At 42.6% G+C, this 15,386-nt stretch overlaps 1 protein-coding gene across 3 annotated transcripts in view; it reads right to left on the bottom strand.

The window, feature by feature from the left end:
* Nucleotides 1–13,250, bottom strand: part of STK38L (serine/threonine kinase 38 like) — a 39,509-nt gene extending 26,259 nt beyond the window's left edge. The window contains exon 1 of one of the 3 annotated variants that reach the window (XM_039708045.1): nucleotides 13,124–13,250. The gene's annotated coding sequence lies outside the window, so the exon portion shown is untranslated. The other 2 variants (XM_039708046.1, XM_039708047.1) reach the window with 2 other exon arrangements.
* Nucleotides 13,251–15,386: the final 2,136 nt, after the last annotated feature.

Below are 15,386 nucleotides of genomic sequence, written 5' to 3'. Positions count from 1 at the left end.
CCCTGGGACTCTCAGCTGCTGAAGAGGGAGCACATTCTTCATGCTGTTCTGGAGAAAAACAAACAGATCCTGACCACTCTGCTGGCAAAACAAAAGAAGGCCAGGAATTCACAAGTTCTTGCTTGAACCTGCAGGGATATTTGCCAAACCACGTGAACCCACTAGATCCTGTTATTGTTGACATTTGACCTCCTCCAGGGAGCTACTCAAAAGTCACACAGCAGTATCAGGGTGTTTGCTCCAGGCAGCACAACTGCAAGTCCACCCAGGCCCTCCCTGCACCAATATTTTTTCCAACTGAAGTCACCCTTACAGAAGGCAGAAGCAAACATCTCCTTCTAGTACTTTTCCAAGTCCACTGAGCAACCAGGATGGTTAAAATGTCCAACTGCCTCGGATGTGCAACTTTTAAACACTCAAGTCCAGGTAGATGAATCCTGCCTGGCATCTGACACAATGCCAGCTCTCATTGTGATGAGGATATCTGGAATGAGTCTTTGGATTTAGCAGCTTGCTTCTCCTCATAATCTCCAAATCCTCTAACTGTTGGCTATACCTGCAACAGGTTTCTCAAGCACATTTAGAGACTCATCCTCAGTGAACAGTCGTACAACAAACAGATTTCACTTTCAGTTAAATATGTTCTAAAAGCCCAATGAAGCGAACAAAATAGGTGGCATCCCTCATTCCCAACTCCAACCACAGGACACTGGACCCTCCAGCAGAAGAGGGCCAGGCAAGTCTGTAATGTGGACTTTTCACCTAATTTAAGACACTTGGAATCCAGCTAATCCAGCTGTGGCTTGAGCATCTTGTCATTTTTACAGCCTTTAACTCTGGGCACCTTATGTTATGAATAGAAAATTGTAATTTTTTTTAGTTTCAGAGTTAAAAAAAACCAAGCCAGACCGAGTCAGCCTCCTTTAGGTTCGCTGCCGAAAGAAAGCTTTTCCAATACCTGTTAATGGCGGGTGATTAACTGATTGTTTCCCTGATGCTAGCCGCATGCCAAGAAGATACCAAGGGAAACCCTCCAGGGTAAAGAGATGAGCAGTGACACCAAAGACAACATGCAAATAAGAAACGCAGTGCACCCTGGATTTTTAGTTTCACAGTTTTTATAAGAAAAACCCCTAAAATCACGAGCCAACAAAGTGACTTAAAGTGACGTCTAAGCATGGGAGCATTGTCCCGTACCTGCTTGAATCTTTTTATTTCTCACCCTAACCTGAAAAGAAACTGATTAAAGAGACCTCCCGGGTTTGTAAACCAACAAACCAAGGACTCAACCACTCTCCCGTGATGACAGAGTCCCCAGTTCTGTCTGCAGACCAGCGGACAAAACTGCATCGTCCTCCTCCTTCGTGCCACGCCTGGGAGCAGCGGCGGCGAGAGCGCAACCCGTCGATTTCTCCCCACCTGAGCTGATTCTTCTTAATAAAGGCATTAAAAAGGAGAAAGATCTCCTGCCCATTTATTTCACCTTACAGACAGTAAAAATATTCTTCACATAAAGAAAGATGAAGATCTGAAGCTCTATATATAGTATTTGCTAAAAATACCTCTTTCGAGACATCCCTTGCCAAACAGGTGCCAAAACTTCAAAAGCTGAATTATCATGTTGAAATATTTGAAATGCAAGTTGTTATGATTCTTGTGAGGCATGGCTGGCAGGTAGAGATGGCATCTTTCAGCTCCAAGAGCTGGTCCAGGCAGTAACTGGAAATAGCTCCTCGGTGGCTTATGTGAAATGAGTCAACGGATCACAGTCCAGCTCTCAGCAAATTAGGAACCACATCACAAAAGCATCTGTAAGAGCTTGTTGATACCATTCTTTTTCCCTACCTTGTTGAGTCCTTGCCCTTCAGAATTTTCCTCCCTCAAAATAGCACTCTTCAAAACATGAATTGCTTCTATCCAGCATCTTTTGTGAAAGCAACCCAGTGCATTTTTGCTAAATATTAACTAATCTAAGTATTCCTTTAAGTAATACCTGAAATCCAGCACTTCACCGGTAGTGAAGACCAAGACTTACTGACTTCCAACATGCCAGAACCATGCAAAAGGAGACCAGGAATATTCCCATCCCCATTCTAACTGTATTTCTTTCTGGAGTGAACAGAAGTTTCAGAGCTCTCAAGCATTTTTCTTCAAGAAAATTTAGCACAGAAGCAGAGGTTCCCCTTGAATCACCCACTTCATTTCAAAGAAATCAATCATTAGTTGCATTTGCCTTCTATCTTGCCAGTAAAAGGGCATGAAGCAAGCAAGGCAAATTTAGAAAACTAAGTAACAATATTTCAGACTCTGCTTTAAGAAAACAAGTAATTTTAGCTGAATGTGTCACAGTTGAGAGCAATAGCTTTGAAAGCATCAGTCAACTCCATTAATTAACCAGAACTTTTTGGGATGGCACAAGGTAACTGAATGTAATCACACAACATTAGGGGATTGGTGCTGCTCAGTAAATTCAGAGATGCCAAGTTGAGCAAAAATAATGAGTTTCATTCAGAGATGAAAGCCTTCTGAATTTTGGTGCTTTGTGAACAGCTGCTAAACTGATTGAACAATGCCTGTGAAGTACACAAGGTCAAATGTGGTCAGTACCTCAAAGAGTACATTTCAATACTGAAAAAGCACTTGTGAAAAACATCTCAGCATACCCTTATCTGCCTAGCACTTAAAAAATGTGCTAAGTATCCACAACAGAGGCAGGATTATTCTTTGTCAGTCCCCTCTCCCTCAAAGCTGATGAGAATTATACCACCAAATTCAATATGGATAGTAGATCCATAAAAAAAAAAAAAAAGAGGCTTCCTGGTTAGAATTAGCATTGACTGAGGTACCAAAGGAAATCAAGAATTACAAGAAATTTGTATGAAAAAAAAATGTGTTTATTTTATTCACACATTAGTCAATGCCGTTGTTAGGAATATTAGTAATTCGTGGAGATAAATAGTATATAAAAATATATAGCCGTTAATCTGGAAAATCACTGGAATGCATTCAGTAAAGCTTTCTTAGCTAAATTTTTTTTCACTAAAGACCCTACAGTGAGGGTCAAACAGAAACTACCTTCCTGATCTATCCAAGGAAGAGAAAGCAAAGGCAGATGCTTGCTATAGCACAGGACAAAAAGCTTCTGTTTGCCTGCCTTGATGTACATAAATACTGGCAGCCCACTTGTGTCAGTGACTTCATCTTGTAAAACAGCTTTGTTGACAAGATCATCCCCACCCCTGAAGAGAAGGAAGCTGCACCCAAAGTACCCATTCAGATGTTCCAGACAGGAGTCTGGCCTACCATCCAAGACAAATATGGAGCTTTAGCTGCAATGTTTCTACTTGGGGTTTCCCAGTTTGCAATATCTGAAGAGGATTTACTTTAGGATTCAAGGAGAAGAGGGGTGGGTGGTCCTTAATTAACCAGCCTTTGTGGCAAAACCCAGCCTTGTATTGGCACACAAGAGAGGGAAGGAAAGCACTTGGATTCCACAGTGACTTAAGAAAATCTCATCCTGCAACTACATTCTCCAGCTGCACACAGGCAGATGCAGATTCACTCTCCCTAATGTCCTAAGTAAGGATACAGAAGCTTTTGTCTTCTTAGTCTGTACATCTTTAAAGATGACGGGACTTATGAGGAGCACCTCAGCAAAAGAACCAAGAAAATACATTTATACTCTGGCTCTCAGACTGAGAAAATTACAGGCATAGAGAAATAAGAAAGACACTGTCAGGACTCATTTCAAAAATTTGCTTCTACAGGGAAAAAAATACAAATAATATTAACAGCTTTAAGTTTCTTCTTCTTGGATATTTTTTCTTAAACATTATAAGCAAAATTCTTATTATGATTCTTCTCCCGCAGCCCTTTCTCCCCAAGCAGCACAAGCTCATTCTGTTCCTGGGGGTCAACACCTGAAACTGGACTAAACCATAAACAAATTTAGAAATTGGCTTCTAAATATTGCCATTTAACAAAAAAGGCAAAGAGAAAACTAGCTAAAACTACTTATCTTTATTAGAGTATAACAATTCCTCCCTCTCAATTACTTCATAATTACTTCCTTTTTCCTTTGTCACATTCCACTATTATTTCAATCAATTCAAATGCAGTGATCCAAAATACACATTTAAAAAATGTGTCCATTGGTCGTTCCCCCCCAATGTTCCTTTTGACTGTAAAGATTTTTTTACAGAGTAAATGTTATTTTGCTTATTTGAACATAAAAAGGACAAGTATATTTCTTCTTTGTACCCTCAGAAACGCCAGTTTTTTATCTTACTGAGGACCAAAGGTGAAGGCAGTAGTATTTTTGACAGGCTCCAAGGAACCTCTTTGCACAGAGATGCTCAGCAAAGTTATTCTGCCAGCAGCCAGGCTGCAGCACAAGCTGTGAGCAGCAGCTCCAGTCAATGCTGTAGGTCAGTGTGTATTCAGACAGAAGAAATCCTCTCTTCCCTGGTTTTGGTGATATAATGTTCACCTCTTTCTCCTGAACTCTGAAAGGGATTTGTTCTTTCTTTTTTCATCTGCCACCACAAAAGTGGTTTACGTGTCTGTGAGTAAAAGCAGTCAGTTCATGTGAATCAGGTGCTCTCTGAGATTAAATGGGGCATAAAGGTATCCAAGTGTGAGCCTAAGACTCTGGCTGCCAGAGACAATGCTTACAATGTGTTGTAGTTCGTTTTGGAGGGGGACACCCCAGGGTGTCCCCGGAGGGCCCCCTAGGCTGTGAGTTCACTGGCAGCAGCAGGCAGGCAAGGAGACTCCACACGGCTTCTGAGGGTGCTGATTAGAAGAGGGTTTATTTGGGGTCCTATCCCCGGGAACAGCATAGTTACTGAGGGAGAAGGGGGGGAAGGGCCTAGAAGAGGGACAAGAGGGAAGAAAAAAGGGCTAAGAGGGAAGAAAGGCTAAGAGTACGACTGGTCTCACTCGCACTGTTTGAGAGGGAGAATGAAAATGGGCACAGAATCAGACTTGGGCTAATGGGATTACAGATACATAATGGTTCAGGGCAGGACCACAGGCTTCAGATATACCATACATTTTGGAGGGGTGAGACAGAACATACCATTTAAATAAAATGCAATACTACAACAATGCTTCCTGCCTGATCTGGGAGCAGGGAACTGGGCAGGTTGTACTCAGATGCCTCCTGAAAAACCAAGTGGAAAGTTCCTTTAGGTCACTCTACAGCAGCATCAGCACCAACAATCCCCATGGAAGGAACTGGGATTAGGGCTGGAATATGTTAACTTAAATATCCACATACTCGTCTAGCTCACTGACACAGCCATGGCCTGAAATCCTCTAAACTGATCATATCAGAATGGCATTCATTTCACACTCCTCATCATGATAAAGCCCAGAGAAAGGCTGGGAAGAGCACACATCATTATTCCTGTCACAAGAAACTTTTATACAAGTTCACTTGCATCTAAATTACATGCCAGCTATAAGCAACCACTTGGAAGGGCTAGGATTTACCTGCTCAAACTGATTAGCTGGTAAACACATTCTAATCCTCATCTGGACACCTCCTTACATTCCAGCCTAGCACAGCTGGAATCCAAGGATTCATTCCGCAGATTTGCTCGCCTGTAACAAAACCATAGCTACCTGGCCTCAAATACTGGAGACAGCCTTGCATATGGGGCTCACAGTGACTTCAGCGTGTTCCTTCCTCTTGAAGGAATGGGTGAATGTTGCCTGTAAACACTGTTAATTACTGAGAACTAGAGCAGTCAAGAACTGGTGCAATATAAGAGAGGTAAAAAATTTTCCAATTTCTTTGAAGATTTGCCAGTAAAGCTTGACAATTTAAAGCATTCCACTTTGTTCTTCTCCCTTTATCACAGGCTCATGGGAAAAAAAAAGACTAAGAGAAAAGAGAAGAAAGATTTAACAGCCAGAATAATCCCCTTCTGTATTCCATTCATCTTCCAAACAACTGGTTTCTCCAGATCTCCTTCTCAAAATCTTCCTGCAATTCAATCTCCTACCTGAAACTATTTCGGAAGATGCTCGTTCCTACTACCACAGCTGATCACAACTTAGTGATATCCAACACCTGCTCTAGAGGGCTGAGAGGTGGATGATGGGCTGAGAACGTGCCGTGCTTTGACAGCAGTCTGGGGATCACTGGGCTTGGGAACCACCGCCTCAATCTCTGTTGCTTATTGTCATTTTGTCCAACTTCAATTTCCTTTGATTTCATAAAGAATAAGCAACTTACAGGGGATTATTCCAGGTGTCCTTAACATAATTCTTGCAGGTTTTTGTTTTGTTTGTGCAGTGAGGTCACCATATCCAGACTACAAGTGGGCTAAAATGCTCAAGTGATACAGGCTTTATATGATCTCTCCTTTTCTGTTAAATTAAACACAGAGCAGGAGTTTCCATACAATAATTAACCATAAGAGGAACCATCTAACACAACATAAAGTGGTCATTTATATTCCTTGCTCACAGGAGATTTGAGAGACAAATTCATGAAGAACTCCTATTTTAATAAGCCTCATTTCTCTGCCCTTAATCACTACTTCCTAAGACTACCTATGGCTGTGAAGATTGGGGAAGGACTAAACAATAAGACTTTACTAGAAATTGTGATTACAATATGACCATGGTTGGTTGGTTTCTTTCTCTCCTCTCCCCCACGATAAACCTGAATATTAATATTTCCTTTCCAACAGCATTCATGGAAATGTAGATACATGTTATAACTAATTTCATGAAGTGAAGGCAATAAATTAAACTATCAGCAGACATTAGTTTAGCAAGAGAAATTTTCCTTAGGCATAATAAAACTTCTGATTTACCCAAGTGAAATATGGCAAGTCAGTCAAAGAACAGCCACATACCTATTCAATCAGAGCTTTTTATCATTTTAGTGGAACCAACCAAGTACAAACAAAACCAATAAAAACCAGTGACAAAGATCCAAGTTAATGACATCAGAAATTATACAATTCCTTTCTTTCTCCTTGTCTTGAATGTCAGAACTTGCTGCGATGCACTTGACTACCTTCCAAGACACAGAACTATAGGATGTGCACCACAAGGCAACCTTACTTCAGAAAATCACAGACTGTTGGGGCTGGAAGGGACCTTAAAGAACATCCAATTCCAGCCCCCTGCCATGGGTGGGGACACCTTCCACTATCCCAGCTTGCTCAGAGCCCCTTCCATCCTTGAACATTGCCAGGGATGGGGCAGCCACAGCTTCTCTGGGCAATGTGTGCCAAGGCCTCACCACCCTTACAGGGACAGTTTCTTCCTCATATCCAAACTAAACCACCCCTCTGTCACTTTGGAGCCCTTGGCCCTTGCCCCAGGCCATTGTCAATAATCTCTCTCCATCTTTCCTGTGTGTTCCCTTCAGGCACTGCAAGACCACAATAAAGTCACCCCAAAACCTTCTCTTTTCCAGGCTGACCCACCCCAGTTCTCCCAGCCTTTTAAACTGCCTTGCTAAGTCTCACCAAGAGTATTTGCTACACCGTGTCTGATAAACCACAGCCATTACCTCCACTGAATAGGAATGTGCTGTAACAGCTGCCTGTTACCTGTCTGTACCAGCCATGACTCTCACTGCTGAATGACTGCAGCATCCCACATCCCACAGAGAACCTCGTATGGAGAACACAAAATTCCCTGAAAGTTCCAGATTTTACAGCTTGTTAAATTATGCTTTTAATTACTGTTAAACAGGCTTCATTCTACATATCTAGTTGCTACTGTTTGAAGAAACAGGTAATCCCACTAAATCCTTACCTTGTGATTAAATTTGTTCTCCTTTCCTGCTCTGTGAACACCACAGAGCACAGAACGGAGCAATCTTTAACTTCAGCTGTTGTTTCTGTTGTAAGAAACAACAACTGTCTTTAAACAATGCAGTGCAATGCTTTTGTCTGGGGAGCTACTAAAGTAAGCTTTCCTCTTCATACAGGACTCAGCAGGCTAAAAATTAGTGACATTTTAAGTGGAACAATTCTTTCACCATCAGGTTGATATTTGGCTGCCATTCTGGTTACTCCCTTATAAGGCATCAGCAAGAGGGAAGGGCAGGGAACACATTATGCAACTGCTCGTTGTAAAAAGTAATTAAAACAAATTTTTAAGAAACGTCTGTAATAAACACTCTTCCAATATAAAAAGGCAAAAGGAGTCTGATGCCATTGGTCTAAGGTCTGTCATTTCTACTGGGCTAACCTGGGAAAAGCGAATTTCTCCTGAAAGGAAAGGTTTTCCTGAGTTTTTATGGGAAATAGTGGAACACTGACACCTATGAACTGCCCCTGCCTTCTCCAGAGTCTGGTTCAAATCTAGCTAATCAGCCTAAGAGGCAGCTCTGCCCTGGGTAATGAAGTGGCAACACTGGGACACCTGCATACTGTCCCCTCCTCTGTGTGCAGGTGTGATCCATGGAAATCTAAGACATCTAGTCCCAAGTAAAGGGTAAAGGGTTCTGTGGTGAGGCCATCCACATTTTGGCTGGTTTGTACAAACCAGCCCTTCTGCAGACAAGGAAATATCCTTTGGAATTTAACAGTTCAGATTTAAGTAGGTTTTTACCAGTAAAACCATAAAAACACTGAGACTTTTTACCCACAGAACAGACTCAAGTCTCCAGAGTGACAGTGATCTGGCACTTTGGGAGGTTTCTCAGTGATCCTGGAGGAAGTTCATGGCACAGCACAAGCATGCCAAGAAGCTGTCTCCTTCTCTGTTGCAACAGGGACAGGGTCATGGAGCCTGTACCACCAGCAGAGCCCCCTAAGCACACACAGATCCCCACTTGTGACAAGCTGCTCCTGTCAAGCCCCTTTGTTTTCCTGTTTCTGCCTTCAGCAGCCATTCAGGGTAGTCAGGTGTCCTACTGAAGTGATGACTTTCATTCCCTCCTCATCCCTTGGCTATGGGAATGGAAGTTATGACTCCTGCCCCTTCCAAACATTCCTGTATACAGAAGCTGAGTGTCCTATGGTTTGGTGTGATGCAGTATCTTTATTTTAACTGCAACCAACTGATGCATAACTGTGTTTCTCATAAGCATTATTCTACTACAATGGCTCATTAAAAGGGCCTTCAACAAAGTACACTTTTCTGGGAAGGCCCAGAAATTTTTCCAAGGGTTCGTCTGTGGGATGGCTGGCTGGGTTTTGTTTTCCTACCAGGAGACTTAATTGCTAAAATACCTTGGCACATTCTATAAATGCAGTACTTAATGTGACATTACACACAGCACTCTCAGAATTGTAAACAGCTCTCTTTATTACACAGAGTAGAAAAAGGTTTCACAACCTTTCATCTGGTCAAAGACAAGAAAAATTTCGTTTCCCCTTCTGTGGAATGAAATTTAACATATTCCAATATGCCAAGGTCTTTGCTAAGACTGGAGCTCCTCTACAGCATATCAGTGATCACAAGCTCAAACTCTGGAGCATAAGAGACATAGCTAATATAAGTTGCAATACAGTAAACACTCTTCCTCTCCCATACAGATTCGAGTTATCCCTTTAATTCTTCCCTCCCATTCATTCTGTCACCTTTGATAAACTCCACTTGTTCACACAACCTGCACACACCAAACTATTACTTCATCATGGCTGTTCCCTGTTACTAAAAGGTGAATAGTTGATTCCCTTTTTACTACTTCAGGACATTCTCACTCTTGTGAAATCCCACAAACCCAGGCTACCATTTTAATCAACTACTGCTCTTTTAACTAATAAAAACATAAAGACAATTCTTGTTCCTTAGACCATCAAAATCCCACAGAAGTAGTCTTCCAAATTCTAGGTCTCTTTTCTTCACATTCTGATCAATTGTAGCTTTCATGAAACCATGGATCAGCTAACAAATTTCCAAGTCTGTAGGTAAAAATATTAAAGATACACAACACAAACAAAAGTTTCAGGTCTACAGTACAAACCAGAACACAAAATCCACCATCTAAATTACCAAGAAATCTGAAAATCAGCTACTTGAAGCATAAAAATTTATATTATTTCCTGATCTGCCATCTTCTTTTGCTTTTTTAATATGTAAGAAGTATTCAATGAGATATCAATGCATGCCTTACAAGATTACCCGATTTCACAAGTAAGACAGTGTTAACTATGACAACTACCCATTTTAATGCTTTCCATACCACATACTTCCCATACTAATACTTCAAATTATTTATGACAAGGAAATTCAGTTTTTCTTGATCATTTATTTCTTCCCCTACTTCCTGTTTTGTTTTCTATTGTTAAGAGGAAAAGGTTCTATTACTTCCCCATGCAAATATTGGAGCAGTGGGACTGCCAGAAGTTATTCTGTAGTTTTAAACTACAGACTTGCAGGACTTCTGCACCAATCAAATGATAAAGTCTGCTCTACTGCATTTGACAACTAATTTCTGAGTCTTCAAGACAAGACTCTGCCACCTTAAATACAGTTCACTATTTAAATTCATAACACAAAATAAATAACTCTTCCCCGAGTTCCTCCCCCACAATACTAAATTGGCTTACCCCAGTACAACAATTTTTTGCACAACAAAAGCTGTTATTTAATCACCAGACTTGAAAAAATCCTGCACCAACCCATCTCAAAAATTAGACTCCACTTATTTATCAAACCCATATTTTCAAGCCACAGCAATGCAATTACCACTAGTGGCAGGTCTGCTCTAAGTGCAGCTATATGTTAAAACAAGCAACAAGAGGAGATTAAATGATTTTGTGGACAATTGTGTGTTTGATTTATGTCAACTGCCATTACCCTAAGACATAAAGCCTCTTTCTGGGAGGCTAAAAGCAAACCATTTACCATATAATATCAGCTTAGCAGGCTTTGTGCTGATGAATACTGCATTCAGAGAAGCAATTATTTTCATTGCAATTTCCACGTCTACCCTGCACCTCCTGGAATACAAATATTAAAGTTTATCAACTGGCTTCACATTTTAACTAACACTCAGCTTAAACTTGGTGGGAAGAATAACATTTTTATTGGAATAAACATGGACTGAGAAAAAGCTGAATCTGTAGGGAGAACATAAGCTTTGAAAGCAAGACAAACCCACTGCCTAGACAGATCCAGAGGACACAGACAGTGACTAAGCTCCTTGTGGTCACCACAGGATTCAAGAGCCATCCCAAACTACAGTAGTAACCTAAATGATTAAAAAAAACTCCTACCCATCATTCAAAGTTTAGGGACAAAAAGACAGATGAGCCAAGGGAGGCTTCACAGAGCTCCTGAGAAAGAACAGGTGAGCACATCTCAGTCACATGTACTGAACTCCAGTGTGACATGCCACATTGTTCCAACCCAGGAGAGTCCCACCAGGGACTCCACTGCAGATTCAAGGTCAGGTCACACAAGCAAGTCCACAACAGATCATCTGACAGAAATCCAAAATTTCTGTTCTTCTGGGAACATTCCCTCACCAAGACCACAGGCCGGCCCAAGTCCACTGCAAGTTAATGATGGGGTGTGCATTTGCTGTTTGTTTAAGACAGACTAACTTCCTGAAAAAGAAGGGCAGAAAGAAATAAAGCATGATACCTGTCTTCTGTAAATATTTGCGTCAGAATACTGCTTAGCTAGTGGCTTGGGATATGTTTTCCCCTGAAATGTTTGAGAAATAAGTGTTTAGAATTTTTTTAAGCTCTGTTAAGCAAAAATATTAAATTGAACATACAGCATGCCATGCACATTATGAAAAACAAATGAGTTCACAGAGGTATGCAAATCTGACTTTTCCTATCCAAGACATTTTTTAACAAAGACAGGAAAACATGCCGACATATGGCACAGAAGGTAAAACTGCAGCAATTCTATTGGATACAGTAACATATTTCTCAAATACAATGAGGGTGCCTGCTGATCATGACCTCTCAGGTCAGTAGCCTGTGGGCTCCTATTTCTTTTCACTCTTCAGAGTAAAATTAAAAGCTGATATTCTTTCATTCCTGAAGGATAAAGAATGAAAACAATTTTTCAGATTCCTGCATATATTCAGGCATCTTTTATGGAGCAGGCACAACTCTAGCGAGATTTATTAGTGTCATAAACACTCATAAACAAGATCCCTCTGTTTTAAGTGACTTAAAAAAACTGTAATCAAAACACTCAATCAGTATACCTGACAAACCCCAACATCTACAGTCAACAAAAAACGCCACTGCTCTCCAAAAAGAAAGTAAAAGCAAAACCAGTATCTTACAGTAAGATCCCACCAAATATCTTACAGTAAACTTCTCCTAAAAAAAACAAGCAAACAAAAAATAAACGTCGGCATTGCTTTTGATTCAGAGGCTACAGCAAGACTCACTTATTCCTAGTCTGGATTTTGCAAGAGCAAGCCAGGTACATCAGCGGAGGCACGCGTGTGAACTCTGCTATTCTAATCCAAGGCGTTCCAGATCAAGTAAAACCAAACAACAACTGCGCGACCTCTGTAAGCTCCCAGCATTTAACTTATACCCGAGTCAATGAGAATTGTCTAAAGACATAGAGAACGAGCCGGACAGCCAAACCACGGGGGCCTGAACCCCAAACTCCTCCGGCTCGGCAGGTTTGGGATTTGCTCCTCCCGCGGGTAGAAACTTGTGAAGGTTGTTCTAAGCGCGTTACGGAGATAATTTCGTCCCTTTACTTAGTTATTTCTAAAGCGGGCAGGACACCCTTAAGCCCAGAGCCACGTTCTGTAACACGAGTACAGCCCAGCCCTGACCCTGCCGGCGGGATGTCCGCACAGCTCCGGCCCTGCTCCCCGCGCCGGGCTCACCTCTGTCCCCGCACCGACACCCCCGGGGGCACCTCAGCCTCCCAGCCGGCGGCAGGGGAACAAGCCACCCCGGGGGCTGCGGGACGAGTCACCCGAGACGAAGGCGGGCGAACTGCCCCGCAGCCCAGAGCCAGCCCAGATCGTCCCCGCAGCCGAGGCTGAAGCTGCGCTCCCACAGCCTCCACGGCGATGGCTGCTTTTGCTGCCTCACGGTGCGGGGGGAGATCTCCAATTTCCAGTGGCAGCGTGCCGGGGCTGCTTCCGCGGGCAGCGCCGGGACAGAGGGTGCCCGGCTCCCCTCAGGACCCGACACGCCGCAGGACTCACCTCCCACCACCTCCGAGCGCGGCGCCGCCCCCGCGCTAATGGCAGCGGGCGGACCCGCGGCGGGGGCCGATGTTTACCCGCCGGCTCTCGCGAGAGCCATGCACCGCCGAGCCCCACTCCGCCATTGGTCGTGCCCGCCGGCGCGCATCGCCCGCCCCGCCCCGCCCCTGCCCGCCCCGCCCAGCCCCGTCCCGAGGTAGCGGCGGCAGTGTTTCGGTCGGCGTCGGCGGGCGTAGGGGCTGTTGTTCGCTGCTCCAGTTGTGCCATTCCTGAGCGCACCGCAGAGGATTGTGTCCAGACGGTTCTGGAATATCCCCAGCGAGGGAGACTTGCCATGCTTTCCGGACTCGGTCACTGCCCAGGACAGAAGTTCTGCCTCCTGCCCAGGTGGAGCCTGCTGGGATCAGTCCCTGCCCGTTCCTCTGGTGCCATCGCTGGGACCCTGGAGCAGAGCCTGGGCCCTGCTCAGAGCCCTCCCTGCAGACAGGGACACCCAGGGCTGAGGGCCCCTCTCAGCTGGGGCTCCTCTCCAGGCTGGACAGCCCCGGCTCCCTCAGCCTTTCCCTGCCAGAGATGCTCCAGGCCCTAAATCATCTGTGCATCCTCCACTGGCCCTGCTCCAGGAGCTCCATGTCCCTTCTGTGCTGAGGAGCCCAGGACTGGACACAGCACTCCAGATATGTCACACAGGGCTGGGCAGAGGGGCAGGATGATCTCCCTCTACCTGCAATCCATGCTCCTCCCAGTGCATCCCACGATCCTGTCCCTCCAGCCCAGCATAAACCTTGGCGCTCAGCAAGCTCTGCTAGTGGAGACTCACTGAAGGCTCATGGTTGTGACAGGTCTCACAGTCAGGCGTTAGGCTGGCCTCAGCGCTATGCAGAAAGCAGATCTGTGAGCTCACATTTGGAGGAGTGACAAAGGACAATCATCTGCTCCCATCATGACATGGAGCATGTGGAAGTGAGGGAAATTTTGTCTTGATGTCATCACTTGAGGAGAGTTGCTGATGAGGAGGACTTAACTGACATATTTGATTTATTTTACCTTGTTAGTCTTTATGTAGAAATAAGGAACGTAGAGTTCCATGCGCTAAAGCAGATTTCATGCCCAGAGACCTCACAATTTCAGGATCTACAGGCAGACCCAGAGAATCCACCATGGACCTTCCAGAGCACTCTGAACCTACCTGCTTGGTAGGTTTGAAATAACAGAAGCCTAAATTTAGCATGTTTTAACTTGAATGAGGTGCAGGAGTGCTTCCTGAAGAGACTGACTGTCCTTTAGGACATCTGAATTTCAGTCCTGTGGTTGTGTTTGAGGGTCCCAAGAGGGGGGAAGAGATGAAAATCTTGACTCCATGCTTCAGAAGACTGATTATTATATTATATTATATTATATTATATTATATTATATTATATTATATTATATTATATTATATTATATTATATTATATTATATTATATTTAGATATATTATATTATATTATATTATATTATATTATATTATATTATATTATATTATATTATATTATATTATATTATATTATATTATATTATATTATATTATATTATATTATATTATATTATATTATATTATATTATATTATATTATATTATATTATATTATATTATATTATATTATATTATATTATATTATATTATATTATATTATATTATATTATATTATATTATATTATATTATATTATATTATATTATATTATATTATATTATATTTAGAGATAAAGGATCCTTCAGAAGGAGGAAAGGAAAAAGGAAGATAATAAAATCTTGTGACTGCTCACAGCCTCAGCACAGGTGGCTGCCATTGGTCATCAAGTAAAAACAGTTTCACATGCTGGGTAAACAATTCTCCAAATCACATTCCAAAGCAGCAAAACATGGAAAAGTTGAAGCTTCCCAGATTCTCAGGAAAAACAATCCTGGCAAAAGGATTTTTCATAAAATATGTCTGTGACAGGTCCCGCATTTGAAACCTAAGCTAATGAAGTTGTGCACTCACATTCACCGTGTTGGAAGTATGGACACATAACCCAGAAACACAATTAGCAAGAAGGAAAAAGACACTCTACATAAAATAAATTCAAAATAAACTGGTTATGGAGATAGAAAAGAGGTATTTCACTAAGGTTCTCTTCCCAGAGCAGAAGTCTTAAAAAAGCTGTGTCAGTAACGGTGGTCAGTGGGAGTGACAGACATCCCTACCCCCTAGCAGGAATGAGGACTGGTTTTGACTGGGGAT

Source organism: Passer montanus, unplaced genomic scaffold, assembly GCF_014805655.1.
Source record: "Passer montanus isolate IOZ18808 unplaced genomic scaffold, ASM1480565v1 scaffold20, whole genome shotgun sequence".
NCBI lineage: Eukaryota > Metazoa > Chordata > Aves > Passeriformes > Passeridae > Passer > Passer montanus.
This window is presented reverse-complemented; position numbering and strand designations above follow the sequence as displayed.